The sequence below is a fragment of the Acinonyx jubatus genome, chromosome D3, assembly GCF_027475565.1.
Source record: "Acinonyx jubatus isolate Ajub_Pintada_27869175 chromosome D3, VMU_Ajub_asm_v1.0, whole genome shotgun sequence".
Taxonomy (NCBI): domain Eukaryota; kingdom Metazoa; phylum Chordata; class Mammalia; order Carnivora; family Felidae; genus Acinonyx; species Acinonyx jubatus.
In genome coordinates this window covers 39,443,991-39,463,130 of record NC_069392.1, presented here as the reverse complement: position 1 = coordinate 39,463,130, position 19,140 = coordinate 39,443,991, and the positions used below count along the sequence as shown (strand labels likewise).

General features: G+C 39.4%; 1 long non-coding RNA gene across 1 annotated transcript in view; it reads right to left on the bottom strand.

Annotated features, from left to right (window-relative positions):
* Nucleotides 1-1,777: 1,777 nt before the first annotated feature.
* LOC113602200 (uncharacterized) overlaps nucleotides 1,778-19,140 on the bottom strand; it is a 134,089-nt gene continuing 116,726 nt past the window's right edge. The window contains exon 6 of the long non-coding RNA XR_003423577.2: nucleotides 1,778-3,173. This is a non-coding gene — a long non-coding RNA (uncharacterized LOC113602200). The remainder of the gene's footprint in view (nucleotides 3,174-19,140) is intronic.

The following is a 19,140-nucleotide window of genomic DNA, read 5'->3' as shown; positions in this document are numbered from 1 at the left end:
GAGAAAAACCTCAATTTTATTATTTATTTATTTTTAATGTTTATTTTATTTTTGAGAGAGAGAGAGACAGAGACAGAGACAGAGTGTGAGTAAGGGAGGGGCAGAGAGAGAGGGAGACACAGAATCTGAAGAGGCTCCAGGCTCTGAGCTGTCAGCACAGAGCCCGACAAGGGGCTCAAACTCACAAGCCGTGAAATCATGACCTGAGCCGAAGTCCTCCAGAGGCTTAACCGACTGAGCCACCCAGGCACCCTGATAAACCTCGATATTAAAAGTTACATTGAAAATATTCAAGGGGTGCCTGGGTGGCTCACTCGGTTAAGCAACCTACTCTTGATTTCAGCTCAGGTCATGATCTCGGGTTGAGTGACTGAGCCCCAGGCTCCACCCTGCTTCCTCTCTCTCTCCCTCTTTCTGTCCCTCCCCTGCTCATGCCCTCTCTCTTTCTCTCTCAAAATAAATAAGTAAAGCTTAAAACAATTAAGAATAAAATATTCAAGATTTCCTGCTTATTTTGGAGATAGATAAATAAATTCAGCATATTCTCTAGTTAGGTTCCTACCAGGTTATAAGCAGTTGAGAGGTGGGTCCACTTGCTGAAAGTCACTGAGAGAGAGAGAGAGAGAGAAGAGTCCCCACTTCTCAGGTCAGAAGATTAAGGCCTCTAATCTCTCAAATCTCCCTGGAGGCCATCATAGCCGTTTGTGGCAGAAGGAGCCTCCTACTCCAGGCTCTCTGAAGCTTCCAGGACCTCCTCCCCCTCACCCAGTTTATCAGGCAGTAAAACTGGCCACTTTACCCCTTCGTTTTCAAATTGCCCTTGAGCTCAACACCCTCCCTCTCACTTTTCCCCACACAGAGTTTTTACACCTTTGGGGCCCAAACCTTGAAAAGTACATACAAAGGGACAAGAATCTGTAAACAGAGAAGCCAAGAGGGAACAATGCCTACATTCATGGGAATAAAGACAGCAATCTCAGAAAACAATCATAATGGCGAATTTTTCATCAGTGATTCTGAGAAACTTCTCCAGAAAAAAGATTTATGTCTCAGTCTCTCTACTTACCCTCATTTCAGGTGTTTAAGAGAACCAGGGATTTTTTTTTGTAGCACACTTCTTGAACTATGTCACATTCATGTAACATTTCCCCCCCTACTTTGTTTATGAGTCTGCCTATTTCTTTCCCTATTAAAAGACAGAAAGAGTCTATAGCTCCAACCTCTTCCACAACATCAACCCAAGGAGAGCAGGGACCTCTCTTTATCTAATTGTCTTTCCATGCAGAATGGGAGATCCATGAATAGTAGTTGAGCAGCTGATCTGAAGCAAATCCACCATGTACTCCCCAGAAAGGGGAGGAAGGAAAACCCTTCACCCATCCAAGATGGTCGTCTTGGAAAGATGTGCAAATCCAGGCTAGCCCTACAAGTTGGCAAGATTGACCAAGAATGGAGTGAATAAAGTGAAATCGAGGGTAAATGGGTGTGATCAAATTATTACAAAGAGGAAACAGACAAAATCATTTTAAAGAGATGAAACGTTGGGGCGCCTGGGTGGCTCAGTCGGGTAAGCGTCTGACTTCGGCTCGGGTCATGATCTTGCGTCTGTGAGTTCAAGCCCCGCGTCAGGTCTGTGCTGACTGCTCAGAGCCTGGAGCCTGTTTCAGATTCTGTGTCCCCCTCTCTCTCTGACCCTCCCCCGTTCATGCTCTGTCTCTCTCTGTCTCAAAAAAATAAATAAACATTAAAAATAATAATAATAATAATAAAATAAAGAGATGAAACGCGAGCATTTGTACTCCCACCACAATTGTGGGGATGGAAGAGGTTAGTATTTTTGCTTTTCACTACATATCCATCTTTATATGCATATGATTTTTGTTGTGATTTTTTCCCCCTTTTTCCACCTGTGTTCCAGATGCCTGTCACCTTCACCATTTTGCTACTTTGCTTGAATATTTCAAAACAGACCTCAATATTGAAATTCTTCCATGGCATGCTGTTCTTTTATTTGAAAAGATGTGTTTGATTCAGAAAATACACAGAGGTTGCCCTGCTTTCTTTGCATCTGGGCTAAATTGGAAGTAGGCAGCAAAATGGGTAACCTCCTGACTAGCGGAAGTGAGGCTGACCAACAGACTACAGCCTGTGGGGAAGTGGTGGCCAGCGGTCAAATGGGTTTCCCCAGCCTTTATGCTACATTGTGTCATAGAGGCCAGGAATGGCAGGCACATATGGAAATCAGTGGCCTCAGTTGAAAGTAGAGTCCAGATAGAGTTCATACCACATTGAGAAATCATATTCATATTCATAATGTTTGTTCTACATCTGTGGGCACACCCACGTACATTCATGCAAACATAAATGCATCAAATGTCTCTGGAAAGACACATATAAGAAGTTGGTTGCTCTTGAGGGGGTAAACGAGTAGCCATGGGCCAGGAATGAGAAGAAGACTTAATTTTACCATAAATACTCTCTTTTTAAAAATTTGGAACTTATGCCTGCATTTCCCATTAAAAATTACAACACTTGATAATCATCAAAACCAGAGAATACATTCTACAAGACTGGGTATATCTAATAGTAGTCCCCTAACGCAATTTCTCCTTTTGCATAACAGGAATAAAATCCTGCTCATTAAGTCAGATGGAAGAGGGATTAATGGGGCATGTTTATGCACTATAGTTTGACTACAATGGTGGATGAGTGCCAAAGGTATGTTACCATGTAAGCAAATGGCTCTTGAATACCACGGGCTTGGGGGGCTCCTGGTAATAGTGCTATGGAAAGGATGGTGAGGACTTTGGTATGTGTATTGGTTGAGCCTGGATGATACATTTCTGCTCCTGTTACTGAAAGGCCCATATTCTTGGAAGGACCTGAACTAAGGCTAGAGTAGCAAGGATTGAGAAAATGAATGAATTAGAAGGAGATACCGAAGAAGCAGGTTGTGGAGACCTTCTTTTCTCCCCCTCCTCAGGCAGCCAGGCAGCTGCATATAAGATGTATATAACCTTTGGTTAGGCCATCTTGCTTCCCTCCTTGCTGCCACCACTCGATGGACACTCACCTAATTTTCTGGAACTTGAATCCAGGGCTTTCTCCAATTCCTTCCAGATTCTCCAGCATGATCCCTTCTCCCTCTTTGTAGATGGCCCAGAAAAAAGAGACTGGTGAAAGAACAGAATGCAGATGGTGTATGTCTCATATAGTTTACCTTATCAGGTTACTTACTTAGTTATTCATTTAATAAACATGTATGAGAAACCTACTGTAGCCCAAAAGCTGTGTTAGGCTCTAGAGATGCAAGACCACAAACAGTTAACAATCTAGTGGGGAAAATACATTTTTAACAACTGTGTATGAGTGGGATCGTCTGATAAGTGTTAACAGAATCTGTGCTAGGGTAACATAGGGGCATCTACCAGGAGCATCCAAACTAAACTATGGGTATGGTGATCAAAGAGGTGACGAAGTTTAGACTGGAAAGGCATGTGGGGGTCCTCCAGTGGGCAGTGTGGGAGAGTGGGGATGGGTGTGCGTGCTGTCGCTGGTTGGTGGCAGGTGAGTGGGTGTTGAGAAGAGTGTGGGGCACTTAAGAAAGAGTTCATAGTATGTAAAATGAAAAGCGACCATGGCTCATCAAGAACTACAAACTGCCAGCATGTTGGAAACATAAAATCTGATAGGACAGAAGTGTAAAGGGAAGGAGAAGGGCTTTAAATGTCAAACTAAGGCATTTGAATAAATCTGAAGCTGGAGGGTGACAGAAGGGCCCTGGGGCAGGGGAATGAGGCAGGGTAAAGACTGGGTAATAGGAGTGGGGCAGAGATGGTAAAGATTAGTTGCCAACAGTAATTCTCAAAAGCCAGTCCCAAATCTCAAAAGCACATGGGGGGGGAGGGGCTTGTTAAAAATAGTCTCTTGTTCTGACCCCTCAAACCAGAATCTCTGGAAGAAGAGCCCTGGGATATGCTTGATAGGAAACCTCGGGAAATTCTGAGGGAGAGTGAGTGTAGGAACCTCTGAACTACATCCAGTGTCTTCCGTTCACTGCAGACCCTAGTCACTGTGGGCTTGCCGTGTATTTTCATTCTTGGTGGGCACTTGGTAATCTGAATATGTGTTATTTCATTTAATGGCTGAGACCTTAAAACACGGTGGTTAAGCACTCCAACAAATTTAACCTCTGGGGAGGAGTGTGGTGTTAACACTTCTATACATGGCACCGTTCACAGACCAATTACGTTGGATTTCCAGATTAATGAGATGACCATAGAGTTGCCAGGCTCTGAAGGAATTGGAGCTTAGACAAGAAAAAAGGAAGTAAAATTTGTAAATTATTTACAAGTTCCAGTATTCTGTTTTTAGTTATGAAGCCAGACTTCACCAAAAAGAGGAAAAGGTAAAAAGAGAGTAATGCTCAAACAGGTTGGCAAGAGCTTGCTGGGCCATCACGATCCATATGCCCTTGACCTTCCTGTCTCCTTGGCCCGCTTATCTCACACAGTCCTGGTTTGTAGCAGAGTACCGTCTCGGTTGTGAACATTATCTTTATATGGGCTTCGGTCATTCAGAGGACACACACAGGCTTTCAAGGATTTGAGGGAAACTCCTTGTTGAAATGTTTACGTTATTTCCTCTTTACAGCTGCACTGCAAGCGGCACACATTGCTTCATGCTCTGCAGATAATATTCTGGCTCCTCTCTCCTTGGCTTCGGCACTCATCACTTCCCTCCGAGCCTGCCTGTTGTTTCTTCTCTTTTGTCACATCTGGCCCTCACCCAAGTTCAGCCTGCTTTTCAGTGTGTGTTTACTGGCATTCTTAAGCATTTTGAAAAGCCGTGTAGTGTTTTCACCTTAAAACATTTAGGTTACAGGAGGAATGGAATTAAAGATGATTTTTTTTTCATTACAATTACTCTTCAGTTAGCACGTCCAGTAACACCGAAAAATTCTGAAACCTGAGTTTTATGAAACTTGAATAGTAGTGTGTTCCCTTTGCTCCCAAATGACATGTGGTCACAAACGGAATGCCAACTTCAGTCCATGTTCTAAGCCAGTGGCATTTAGGGGGGTGACCCTGGTGCCCCTTGCAACTCTTCCCATCTTCTCACCCCTTCTACACTGGGAAGTCCTCGAGTGCATTCCACAGCCCATATGAAAGGCTTCCTGAATTTTCCACTCCATCCTCTCCTCACTGGGTCAAATGCTGAGAGTCAGAAGGACTCAAATCAGGCTGCATAAGTTCAAATCTGAGAACTTGTTAGCTTAATAGTTGGACCTATTTTGTTTTGGACAAAATTGCTAACCTCTTTAAGCCTAATTTTGTATTATCTGTGAAATGAGGCTAACATTAGCACGCACTTTAGAGGGATGCTGTGAACGCTGATTATGGTAATTCATGGTAAACACTTAAGATAATGTCTGGCTCATTGTAAGTATTCAAGACACTTTAGTCACTAATATTTCTCCAAGGTTTATTGATAAATACTCTTATTTATAGCACAGTATTATCGAGAATTATAAAATCTTTTTTTGGTAAAAATTTGTTGTCAAGAATATGATCACTGTGGGGTACCTGGGTGGCTCAGTCAGTTAAGCATCTGACTCTTGATTTCAGCTCAGGTCATGACCTCACGGTTGGCTCCTGAGATCAAGCCCCATGTTAGACTCTGAGCTGACAGTACGTGGAGACTGCTTGGGACTCTGTCTCTCCCTCAATCTGTGCCCCTCCCCTGCATGCACTCTTTCTCTCTCTCAAAACAAATAAATAAACTTAAAAACAAAAGAATATGATCACTGTGATAAGACTAAAAACATAATCAATGAACCAAATTAACTTTTTCATGCCTTGTGATCTTTATCTAGTCCTACATGTTCCTTGTTTATGCTTCTTATAGCATCTTGAACACATGAACTAGCTAGCATTCCAGGTTGATATGTTTTTACTTTGTGAGTTCTTTTTTTAAATTATATTTTACTTTTTAATTGAGGTACAATTGACATATAACATTATATTAATTTCAGGTGTACAACACAATGGTTGGATATTTGTATATTGTATATCTCATGAAATGATCACTAAGTCTAATTAACATCTGTCACATTACAAAGTTACACTTTTTTAAAAATTGTAATGAAGACCTTTAAGATCTACTTTCTTAACTTTCAATATGCAACACAGTATCATTAACTATAGTCACATGCTATACATTACATGCCCATAATTTATTTTATAACTGGAAGTCTGTAACTTTTGTCTCCCTTCACCCCCCACCCCCACCCCCAGATTGATTCTGTAGTGTGACAAAAAACAGACTAAGTCATATTAACCTAAGTAAGAGTTGCCGCATATTATCATCACAAGGGAATTTCTAATCTTCTAGTTAAAAAGAAAATGCCACAACAGCAAGTATTTGATAGAAAACATCAAACTGTCTGATTCTATGTATCCCAAGTCATTCAGTGAGGAAATGTTCCTTGACTTTGTTTTAAAGTAATAAAATGCACATGATAACAATGCATAGAGTAAACAAGGATGGAAAAAGAAAAGTTTCCTACCCCAGCCTCCTCTCCACTCCCCAGAGGAACCCAAGACTGACAATTATTTATCTATCCAAAAGTTTCGTAATGCTTATACTGGCATGTATTCTAGAAGCTCTGTACATCAGTTTGGCCTAAGAGTTCTGCCAAATTCTGCAATTTGGTTTCAACTTTGGCCTGTGGAAGACTGAAGAGTCAAATGCCAACTCATAGAGAACCCTGGCATTCTCAGACTTGTGCACGACCAATTATCAAATTGGGGAGGGTGAGGTTGGGGAAGGGGGTGGGGAAGGGAGTAGTTGTCTGCAATTTATCAGCCTCAAGCCAAATCTGGCTTTTCTTTTGTTTTGTAAATAAGGTTTATTTTTATTTTTTTTAAATATTTTTAAAAAATATTTATTTTATATATTTTTGAGAGACAGAGCATGAGCAGGGGAGGATCAGAGAGAGAGGGTGGCACAGAATCCTAAGCAGGCTCCAGGCTCTGAGCTGTCAGCACAGAACCAGACGCAGGGCTCAAACCACAGCCTGTGAGATCATGACCTGAGCCGAACTTAGCTTAACGGACTGAGCCAACCCAGGCGCCCTGTGTAAATAAAGTTTTATTGAGATCCACCACACCTATACCTTTATATAATTGTCTTTGGCTGCTTTCACGATAGGTGGCAGGGTTGAGTAGTTGCAACAGAAGCTTGCCTACAAAGCCAAAAGTATTTCATTTCCAGCCTTTTATGGAAAAGGTTTGCCATTTCAGATTAGGCTATTATCATGGCTAATCAGCATAAAACACCCATGATCCAAACAAGGCAAGTCATTGGTTGCTAATATCTGAACAATCACTTTTAAACATAGGAGGCATTCTAGGTATAATTTGGATGGAAATATCTCCCCAAGTGTTTTATGTTGAAATTCTTTCAGTTAAAGTGTGTATTTACCATTGTAATAATAATAATAATAATAATAATAATAATAGTGTAATAATTAATGTTGTAAAAGTTAAGTTTGTGAACAAAAGTCATCATTAGGAATTTTCTGTTTTTGTTTTCTTTTTTTCAAATGTTTATTATTTTTGAAAGAGAGACAGAGAGCAAGCAGGGAAGGGGCAGAGTGAGGAGGACAGAGGATCTGAAGTGGGCTCTTTGCTGACAGAAGACAGCCTGATGTGGGCTCGAACTCATGAAGCAGGAGATCATGACCCGAGCCGAAGTCAGACACTTAACTGACTAAGCCACCCTGGTACCCCAAGATTTTTCAACTAATTAAATAAATAAGGCAATAGATTAACAGTCAGTGCAAATAATTAAGGCAGAGTTTGAGAACTTTAGGAAAGGATAGAAAGTAAGTCCTTTTTGAGTCCACAAATGTTTATAAAAAATAAGTATAAATTTTAAGGACAATAATCAAGATTAGAGAGTATCAAAATTCTAGTATCTGCAAACTTGTTTGGTGAAGTGAGTGAATAAGATAGCTCTTAAGAATTTTGATTAAGGGGCACCTCGGTGGCTCAGTCGGTTGAGCGTCCGACTCCGGCTCAGGTCATGATCTCACAACTCGTGGGTTTGAGCCCCGCATCAGACTCTGTGCTGACTGCTTGCTCAGAGCCTGGAGCCTGCTTCAGATTCTGTGTCCCCTTCTCTCTCTGCCCCTCCCCTGCTCACACTTTGTCTCTGTTTCTCAAAAATAAATAAATGTAAAAAAAAAAAAAACAGGAGAAAGAATTTTGATTAATTATTTATTATTTAATTCCAATTAGGTCATGATTATTACAAGAAAAAAATCTATTCGAGAATTCTTCACATCTTGTAAAGATGAATTAAATGCAGAATGGCAGGTTTGTTATCACTCCAGATTTTCCAAAGAAGGAAAACTCCAATATCACATGTAATAATAACCTGACATATTTAGACATAATAAAGATTATGTAGAGATATAGAGAAAAAAGGAGGTACCCCAAACACATTTTGTTCTCATTCTTGAAACTTCAAAAGGGCGGGCACCATGGATGAACTTTGAGGACATGATGCCAAGTGAAATAAGCCAGTCACAAAAGGGCAAATACTGTATGATTCTACTTTTCTGAAGTATCTAGAGTAGTTAAATTCATAGACATGGAAAGTGGAATGAATGGTGGTCACCAGGGACTGTGGGCAAAGAAGAATGGGAAGTTATTGTGTAATGGGTAGAGAAGTTCAGTTTTGCAAGATGATAAAAATTCTGGAGATGGATGGTGGTGGTGGTCGCACAACAATGTGAATATACTCACCATCACTGAACTATACACTTACACATGGTTATAACGTAGTAAATTTTATGTTGTGTGTATTTTACCACAATTTAAAAAAAAAGGTTTGATGAGAGTACAATTCTTTATAAGAGACAATTCTTTATAGCTTTGAGTCTATCAAACTCAAAACTTTAAACAGAATCTTGTTGAATTGACCCCTATCGACTGCTAATCATTTTTGTCTCTGGCCATACCACCCTGAACGTGACTGATCTCATCTGATTTTCAATAATTGAAGTAAAAAGATTCTGGAGAGTTGCCCACTCTATAAATCTTAGATACAAATTTCCTTCTAAAAAACATGCTACTGAAAAACTACTTCCTAAATTGTATTATGCTACACACACACACACACATCAAGATGTTATTAAAGGAGCTGGTTGAAAAAGAACACCTAATTTACCTGTTACAAATGTGCAGTACCATGACCACAGGAGCTGCTGACCCACTGACCCCACTGGGGAAAGCACTGTTCCTGAACCATGATGGCAATCTTTAAAGATGTGTCTGCTAAATATTTAACTAATATTTGACTTTTCATTTGTTTATTTATTTTTTAAGTTTATTTAAATTTTTTAGTAGTCTCTACACTTAACATGGGGCTCAAACTCACAACCCAGAGATCAAGAGTCGCACGTTCTTCCCAAGGAGCCAGCCAGGTGCCCCATAATATTTGAATTTTTAAATAAAAATTCAGACTTATTCTTTTAGTAACCCAGACGTTCATTCTGTGATGGTATAATCTGTTTCAGTCTTAGTTTTAACTGTATATTGATTTTAACAGCCAGCCATTTGGAATTCAGCCAAACTGTGAAGTTGGTGTTGAAGTACCTACAAAAGCATATGTATTTTTTAAATGTACATGAATGAGATCAAAGTATACATGCTATATTTAATGTTTAATGAGTAATAAATCTTGGATAACCTTACATATTGGGATATACCAATATGTATTACCCACAAGTATTTATCTAAGAGAAATAAAGGCATATGTCCTTACCAGACTTACACACTAATACTCACAGCAAGCAGCTCCAGGTTTAATAGCCTCAAACTGGAAATGACCCAAATGACTATTAACAGGTGAATGGCTAAACAAATCATATCTATAAGTGGAATACTAATCACCAATAAAAGATATCATCTACAAATATACAGTACTATACAATGGAATACTAATCAGCGACTTAAAAAAAGAATGAACTGTTGATACATGCAGCAACATAGATAAATCTCAAAATATTTACGCTGAGTTAAAGATGCCAGACAACCAAAGAGTATATACTGTATAATCCCATTTATATAAAATTATAAAACTGCAAACTAATTGATAGGGATGAAAAACTGCTGGTTGCCTGGGGACTGAGGATGGGGAAGAGAACAAGGGAGAGAGAAATTACAGGGACACAAGAAAACTTTGGAGGTGATAGATACATTATTTTCACGTGGCCATGGTTTATACTCTATCAAAACTGATCAAATTGTTTAAATCTGTTTGCTTTATTATATGTCATACATACTATATCATACATACATACATACTATATCTCAATAAAGCTATTCAAAACCAAAACAGGGCACCTGGGTGGCTCAGTTGTTAAGCATCTGACTTTGGCTCAGATCATGATCTCACCATTCCTTAGTTCAAGTCCCAAATCAGGTGATCTTGAGCCCTGAATTGGGTGAGCCCCACTTCTCTCTCTCTCTGTCTCTCTCTCTCTCAGTACAACAACAACAGACCCAAAACAAAACAAAAAGGTTTTAGGAGTTGGTAGTGTGTTTACTCACACATTCCACAAATTCGATTTTACCAAACTCTTCTTTAGTAAGAATTTTTAAGTCTATTGATGAAATTAGCCCTTCTCAGAAATGTGTATGGCAAATATTTCCCCAATTTTGTTTCTTGTTTTTTAAAAACCGTATTTATGTGATTTTTAGCTAAACTGAAATTTCTTACATTTTTATCAAATTAAATGCATGTCTTTTAGGTTTTTGGCTTGCGGTAGCATAATCTGCTTAGAAAGAAGTTCCTCTTCAAAATCATGTATTTAAAATGTTCCCACATTTTATTTGCTTTATATTTTACATTAAATTCTGTCTTGAATTATTTTTGGAATAAGGCAGGAACTGAAACTTATTTTTCCCCCTAAATGGTTAACCAATTAAACTGACACAATTTATTGAATAATTACTCTTGTTCCATGGATTTTTGTCATCTAAAAATACTTCTGTATCTTTGGTTCTATTTCTGGACTCTTTAATCAACTCCACTGGTCCAGTTATTGAAGTTTTATAATAGATGCTCATATCTGGTAGGACTAGTCTCCCTCAATTTTCTTCTTTATTAGCTTTTTGGGTTTTTTGCATATTTTTTCCTTCTTGTTTCCTTTTTTTATTATTATTTATTTATTTATTTATTTTGAGAGCAAGAGATTTATTTATTTTGAGAGGGAGAGAGAGTGCGAGCCAGGAAGTAGCAGAGAGAGAGAGAGGGAGAGAGAGAGAATCCCAAGCAGGCTCCACACTGTCAGTGCAGATCCTGACCCTGGGGCTGGAACCCACCTACCGTGAGATCATGACCTGAGTCGAAATCAAGAGTCATCCAGACACCCAACCAACTGAGCCACCCAGGTGTCCCCACTGGCTATTCTTATATATTTATTTTACAAAGATGAATTGGAAATGAGTTTCCAAGAGTTAATGTCTCCTAGTAATACTGTCTTTATCTTCATCCTCTTTGCATTTGCATTTTTTCATGTATGTCAATAATATAAAATTTGATCCATAAAGATTAATTAATTAATTGACATTTAATTTTTTTAGCATTTATTTATTTTTGAGAGACAGAGAGAGACAGAGCATGAGCGGGGGAGGGACAGAGAGAGAAGGAGACAGAATCTGAAGCAGGCTCCAGGCTCCGAGCCATTGGCACAGGGCCTGAGTGGGGCTCCAACTCATGAACCTCAAGATCATGACCTGAGTTGAAGTCAGACGTTTAACTGACTGAGCCACCCAGATGCCCTGATCCATAAAGATTTATGACAGTTATATCTTTATTCTCTACCATCATAAAATTCCCCTCTTTATCTTTTTTCAAATTTCTTTCGTTGAATTCATCCTTGACTGATTATGATGCCAGCTCTCTTTTTTTGGTTTTCATTTCCCTGGGATGCATTGATCTATCTTTCCCTTTCAATATTTCTGAACAACTTTGTTTCTCTTTTTAAAGTTTATTTATTTTCGAGAGATAGAGAGTGTATGTGGGGAAGGGGCAGATAGAGAGGGGGACAGAGGATCCAAAGCAGGTTCTGTGCCTTCAGTGCAGAACCTGATGCAGGGGCTGCAACTCATGAGACCAGGACCTGAGCTGAAGCCAGATGCTTAACCATCTGAGCTATCCAGGTGCCTCTGAACAACTTTGTTTCTAACTCTTTAGCATTTAATTGCTTTTAACCAAATCTGATTCCTTTTTTTCCTCATATGTATTTAATACTTTTATACTTATTCATATGCCATATATTTAATATTAATTGTCATGTACATTTTGTATTTCCAACACACCCTTTATTTTACTTCATGATATCTGCTTCTTTTGTTTTATTTTTTTAATCTTTTTTTATTTTTTTTTTAACATTTATTTATTTTTGAGACAGAGAGAGACAGAGCATGAACAGGGGAGGGGCAGAGAGAGGGAGACACAGAATCCGAAATGGGCTCCAGGCTCTGAGCCGTCAGCACAGAGCCCGACACGGGGCTTGAACCCACAGACTGTGAGGTCATGACCTGAGCCGAAGTCGGACGCCTAACCGACTGAGCCACCCAGGCACCCCTTTTCTTTTGTTTTAAAGTGTACTCTACCTTGGTAACTTGAAAGGCTTATTGTCCACTGGTAGGTCTTTTTTTTTTTTTTAAAGATTTTATTTTTTTAAGTAATCTCTACACCCAACATGGGGCTCAAACTCACAACCCAAGCTCAAGAGTCACATGCTCTACACTGAGTCAGCCAGGCAGTTTTAGGTCTTCTAAGAGTTACCTTTTATGAACTTATATAATTGACTAAAGCCCTATTTTTTTTTTAATTTTTTTTTAACGTTTATTTATTTTTGAGACAGAGAGAGAGAGAGAGAGAGCATGAACAGGGGAGGGGCAGAGAGAGAGGGAGACACAGAATCTGAAACAGGCTTCAGGCTCTGAGCTGGCAGCACAGAGCCCGACGCGGGGCTCGAACTCACGGAATGCAAGATCATGACCTGAGCCGAAGTCAGCTGCTTAACCGACTGAGCCACCCAGGCGCCCCTAAATCCCTATTTTTTAGTGATAAAATGGAGACACTATCTATTGACTCTGAAATAGAAAGGATGAAAAATTACCATACTTAGACTTCCTTTCATATCTCCCTTTCTGTTAATTTTTGCTAGTTATATATCACAGAGCCAGATATGGGACTCGATCTCATGATTCTGAGATCATGACCTGAGCCAAAATCAAGAATTGGACACTTAACTGACTGAGCAACCCAGGGTCCCCAGCAGTTGTATTTTTTTGCTTCATTTTTTTTCTTCTATGGCGTTTTTGGGTTTTTTTTGTCTCCTTTAAAAAAAAATTTTTTTTTGTTTATTTTGAGAGACAGAGAGAGAGAGCAAGCAGGGGAGGGGCAGAGAGAGAGGAAGAGAATGAGTGCTGACAGTGAGGGATTAGAACCCATGATCTGTGAGATCATGACCTGAGCTGAAACCAAGAGTTGGACGCTCAACCAACTGAGCCACCTAGGCGCCCCATCTTCTATGGTATCTTTTAATATGATTTCTATTCCACTTATTGTAGTCTCTGATTATGGATACCAGCCATCCTGATGTCAGACTATTATTATTTACTCTGTATCTAGCTTCTTCCCTAAGATTGTTAAAATATCTTTCTTTTTCCCCTGCATTCTCTGTGATTACTGCAGACCTTTCCTTCATGTTATTAATTTAGTTTTCAGCTATGTGTGTTCCATTCCTTGCTGTCTTGAATCAATTTTTTAAGTAATTCATTGTTTTGGAGTTTGTTGTTTATGTGTTTATTTTGTGTTTGTGGGTTTTTTTGTTTTTTGTTTGTTTGGGTTTTTGTTTTTGTTTTTTAGCATTGTGTATTAGGTATCTCCAGAAAAAGATACCCAGCAGGATATATATATCTAAGCACAAGGTATATCTACATCGATATCTATCTATATCTATATCTATATCTATATCTATATCTATATCATCTATATCTGTTTCATCTATATCTATCCTGTTGGTTAGGAGAGACAGAGAGTTTTAAGGAATTGGCCAAAATGATTATGGAGGCTGAAAAACCCCAAGATTTGCAGGCTGCAATTTGGAGACCCAGGAGATTTGGTGTGTGGTTCTAGTCCAAGTCTGAAGGCCTGAGAACCAGGACAGTTGATAGCCTAAGTTCCAGTCAGAAAGCTGGCAGGCTCCAATACCAATGAGAGCCAATGTTTCAGTTTGAGTTGAAAGGCCAGAAAAGAACAATGTGCCAAAAGAAGTCAGGCAGGAAGACTTCCTCTTACTCAGCCTTTTTTGTTCTACTCAGGTGTTCAGTTGATTGGGTGAGGCTCACCCATATCGGAGAGAGCAATCTGCTTTACTCAGGCTATAGATTCAAATTTTGATCTCATTCAGAAACAACTCATAGAAACACTCACTGTAATGTTTGACCAAATGACTGGGCATTTTGGAGTCCTGTGAAGTTGACACCTAAAATTATCACACATTGCAATCTTAGCCTTCTATTGCCTTAGCTCATCTTTGATTTCTTGTTTCATTGAATTTATATATTAATTTTGTTTCATAGAATGCAAAGCATTTGCTGTTTTTCTTTAGGTTTTTAGATATGTTTCTTCCCAGATATATTTTACTCATTTGTTCCTGCCCTTTTTCTGTCATAGTGTATTTGCCTTGTCTTCATACAATCCTCCTCTCCATCTTATTATTTAACATGGGGGGACCCTATCCAGATTTCCTATTTTCACAGATAGGGTGTGGATGAATTCTTATTTACAATCTTTTTCACACTGATCTGAGGCCTGTTTGTCTTCCTGTTAGAAATTCTGAGGCTGAGTCTTTTGTGTTTTCTCTCTCATTGTCTGATGGCAGGTTGAAGGGAACATCTATCAGCTAGAATTAGACTCGTCCGTAGAAGAGAAAATTCAAAGTAACAGTGTCTTCAATCAGAAAGAGGTTTGATCCTCTCTCACTTAGAAGTCTACCAACCGTCACAGTTAATATGATACTCTGCAGTATTAGGGTCACAAACTCAAGTTCACCATGTGGTCTCAGGTCACTCTAGCTCTACCCATCACATCTGCTTTTTGGCCAGTAAGAGAGAAGAGGAAATGGGAATGCCCACTCCATTTAAGTACCTTCCCATAAGTTGTACACGCCTCAAGCTTAACACCTATGAGTGCCTCACTATGGGGTAGCTTAGAAATATCTTTTTTGGCAGACACAAGGGTGGCTCAGTTGGTTAAGCGATCTATTCTTGATTTCAGCTCAGGTCATGATCTCATGGTTTGTGGGATTGAGCCTGTTGGACTTTGTGTGCTGACAGAGCCTGCTTGGGATTCTCTCTCTCTCCCTCTCTGCCCCTCACTTGTGTGCTCTTTCTCTCTCTCTCTCAAAATAAATAAACTTAATATATATATATATATATATATATATATATATATATATATATATATCTTTTTTTTTTCTGATTGCCTGTGCTCAGTACAATTGTGATTTTGTTTGTTTGTTTGTTTTTGTTTTTAAGTAAAGAAGAAGGGAAGAAGAGACAGGGTACAACTATTGGTGTCTACAGGGATGGGGATTGGGGCGGGAGGAGAGGAGGAGCTTCAGCTGAGGCCACGGGCTCTCATGTTGGTGGACCTGGTCATTGCTCTTTTTGCTGTATTTGGGTTAAAACTCCTGTCCTACAATTAATCCCACTTTATCGGTAGAGTATATTTACTCTCAGATTCTAGCTGCTCTCCAGTTAAAAGTAGAACTGTGAAGCCTTTGCTTCTGATTAAGGAAAAACGTAGGCATTTATTTACTCCACTTCACCTCTGCTTCACCTGCTAATTGCCCCTCCTTGGCAGCCACACCACTCCCCTACCAATGGAGGAAAGAAAAGATAAACGAAGTCTGTGGGGTTTGACAGCGAGCACTAGTGAACAAAGGGTTTCAAATGAAGGTTTCTGTGCATTTCTTTTTTGTTCACTTCATTTAATTTTAGGGGAGACTCTGTGATCTAGCTTCATCAGTCTTCTATCCTAACCTGAAGTCATCTTCAAATATATCTAGATGGAGACAAGACATGTAGTTGTAAATTGGGTGGATGATTTTATCAGAATAAGAAAACTCATCTCTTGAATGGCTCCCATGTCCCTGTAATGGATACTGTAGTAATCCAGGATGACATGTAATGACTCTTACTGACCTGAAGATACACAATTATATTTTTCTTAGAAAACTAATTACCAGATTATTTATAAAACTAAAATTTTACCAAGAAGTAACAATATTCTTCTTCAGGTGCTGTTGGTTATTTTTCAGCTCCCAACTCTGTTGGTTATGGTAACCCAAAAAGGATTTTGATTAATAAAGACATTTTACGACACTTTATTTATTTATTTATTTATTTATTTATTTATTTTATAACACTTTAAAATGGACTTTCAGGGAAGCCTCCAAAACTATCTTACTGATGGATTTTATTTCACCATATACATCTTTTGTATTTTTCTCCTTAGACAGCTGTCTCTTAAAAATTCAGACTGGGCTGTGGGGCGCCTGGGTGGCTGAGTCTGTTCAGCATCAGACTTCAGCTCAGGTCATGAACTCACAGTTCATGGGTTTGAACCCCACATCAGGCTTTGTGCTGACAGTTCAGAGCCTGGAGTCTGCTTTGGATTCTGTGTCTCCCTCTCTCTCTGCTCCTCCCCAGCTTGTGCTCTCTCTCTCAGAAATAACTAAATAAACTTAAAAAAATAATAATAAATAAAATTCAGATTGGTCTATAATGACAGTCTGGCTCATTTAAAAGGCCTGATTAGAGTGAATAATAATGATAAATATAATAGTTGTAACTAACATTTATTGAGCTCTTACCAATAATATCTTTGCTTAAACATAGCTTGGTGCTACTCAGAGTAGAAATACTGTATTTGTTTCCAAATTAGATTCCTACACTTTAGTGGGAAAACTTCCCTCCTTTGCCCTCCTTATTTTAATGGGACACTTACATTGTAAACAGCATCCCACCCCTCATTATAATACTGGCCTACGTGCCCAGAAAGCTGTTATATATTGCTAACTCACTTTTCTGCTCATGTCCCTAAAAGGAAGACAAAATTGCAAAATTAATTCCTGTTGTGTGCCTCTATTTCTATCACCTCAGCTACCTTTGGGTCACTCAGCTGTACCATAACATGCTTGGTGACTGTGGCAATTTGATTTTTTTTTTTTTAATTTTTTAAAAAGTTTATTTATTTATTTATTTTGAGAGAAACAGAGACAGCACTAGTCGGGAGGGGCAGAGAGAGAGGGGGACTTTTTTTTTTTTTTTTAGTTTATTTATTTATTTATTTTGAGATAGTGATTTTTTTTTTACAAAGGCTATACAGTAGCTTTGCTTTTTTAGGGGAGGGTGGGGGGTGCTTTCGTTTTATTTCCATCTTGGATAGGCAGAGATTTTTCTTTTCTTTTTTTCCAGAAAATGGAAATCCCAGGAGAATGTATTGCTGATTCTGGTTTTCATTTGAATGCCCACCCAGGTCATGAGAGATGAATTGTAGTCTTTGTTCTGCCCCAAGCTCAGAAATCCCAACTTACAGGAAATTGGATAGAAACAGAACTGTTTGCAAGAACAGCAGCCATTAACGTGAGCTCTGCAATGATCAAACCTTCATCTGGGGAGACTTCACACCTCTGTGAAAGCAGAAACACGAATGGAACTAGCTTAGCCTCTCACCTCCTGATTCCCATTTCTAGAGCAGAATATCATATTGTGTCAGTCTGAGGTTTTACTCTTAATCGTCAGGATTCTCTGATTTTCTTTTACCATTCTCAGAATGTGTGTATTTGCTGTTGAACAATATCAAAAAATATTTATAAAGAGTAGTTTAAAGGGTGTGGTGCAGAGGGGAAACCATCGATTTTAAATAAATATCAATTGTCACTTTTTTAATGTTTACTTATTTATTTTGAGAGGCAGAGAGAAAGTACGCACACAAGTGGGGGAGGGGCGGGAGGATGGTAGAGAGAGAATCCCAAGCAGGGTCCATGTTCAGTGTGGAGTCTGACGCCGGGCTCGATCTCCCGACTGTGACCTGAGCTGAAATCAAGAGCCAGATGCTTAACGGGCTGAGCCACTCAGGCACCCCTCAATTGTCATTTTTGCTTCACCATTTTGGACTTATACTGAAGACTGATTTTATAGTTATCCACCAGATCAGTGGTAAATTTGATCTTCACCTTTTACTACAACACTACGGGAAGTTTGTGATCGGTTGCTTTCTAAGCTTTTCTGTTCAAATCCTAGCTCTCTGACCCTAAGTATCTGGAGACAGGGTCACTGTCTACAGGAGGCACAGCTGTCTTTGCCACTGCCATCTCCAGCCTCCTGAAAGTTATTTCTTAACTTCCTTCCACACAGTTGAAAGGGTGTTGGAGTTGGAGTTTTCTCAATCCCCGTGTCCCCGTATCCCCAGAGGGGATCTGCTCTGGGTAGGTGAGATCATACAAGGTCGGCTGATGGTCAGATACCAAAACTCTGTGCTGTGCTGTATTCATTTAGGCGCTCCCCCACCCCCAACACATTGGTCTCACACCAGACACTCCCTTTGGAGTGGGGTCCAATTTCAGCACCCTCTAAGTCAGTGCTTTGGGACTCCAGACTACTCCCAAACTTGAAACAAAATCCATTTAAAGACCTGCTTTCTCTCTAGTCTTTATGCTCAGATTCTACAATTTTACCACAGTTATTCTTTTTTTTTTTAAGTTTATTTATTTATTTTGAGGGAGAGAGAGAGAGCACAAGCAGGGGAAGAACAGAGAGAGGGGGAGAGAGCAAGAACCCCCAGCATGCGTTGCACTGTCAGCTCACAGCCTGATGGGGGGCTAGAACTCATAAACTGTGAGATCTTGACCTGAGCCGAAATCCAGAGATGGATGCTTAACCAACTGAGCCACCCAGGCAGCCCTTACCCCAGTTATTCCTTTTTTTTTTTTTTAATGTTTATTTATGTTTGAGAGACAGAGAAAGACAGAGTTTGAGTGGG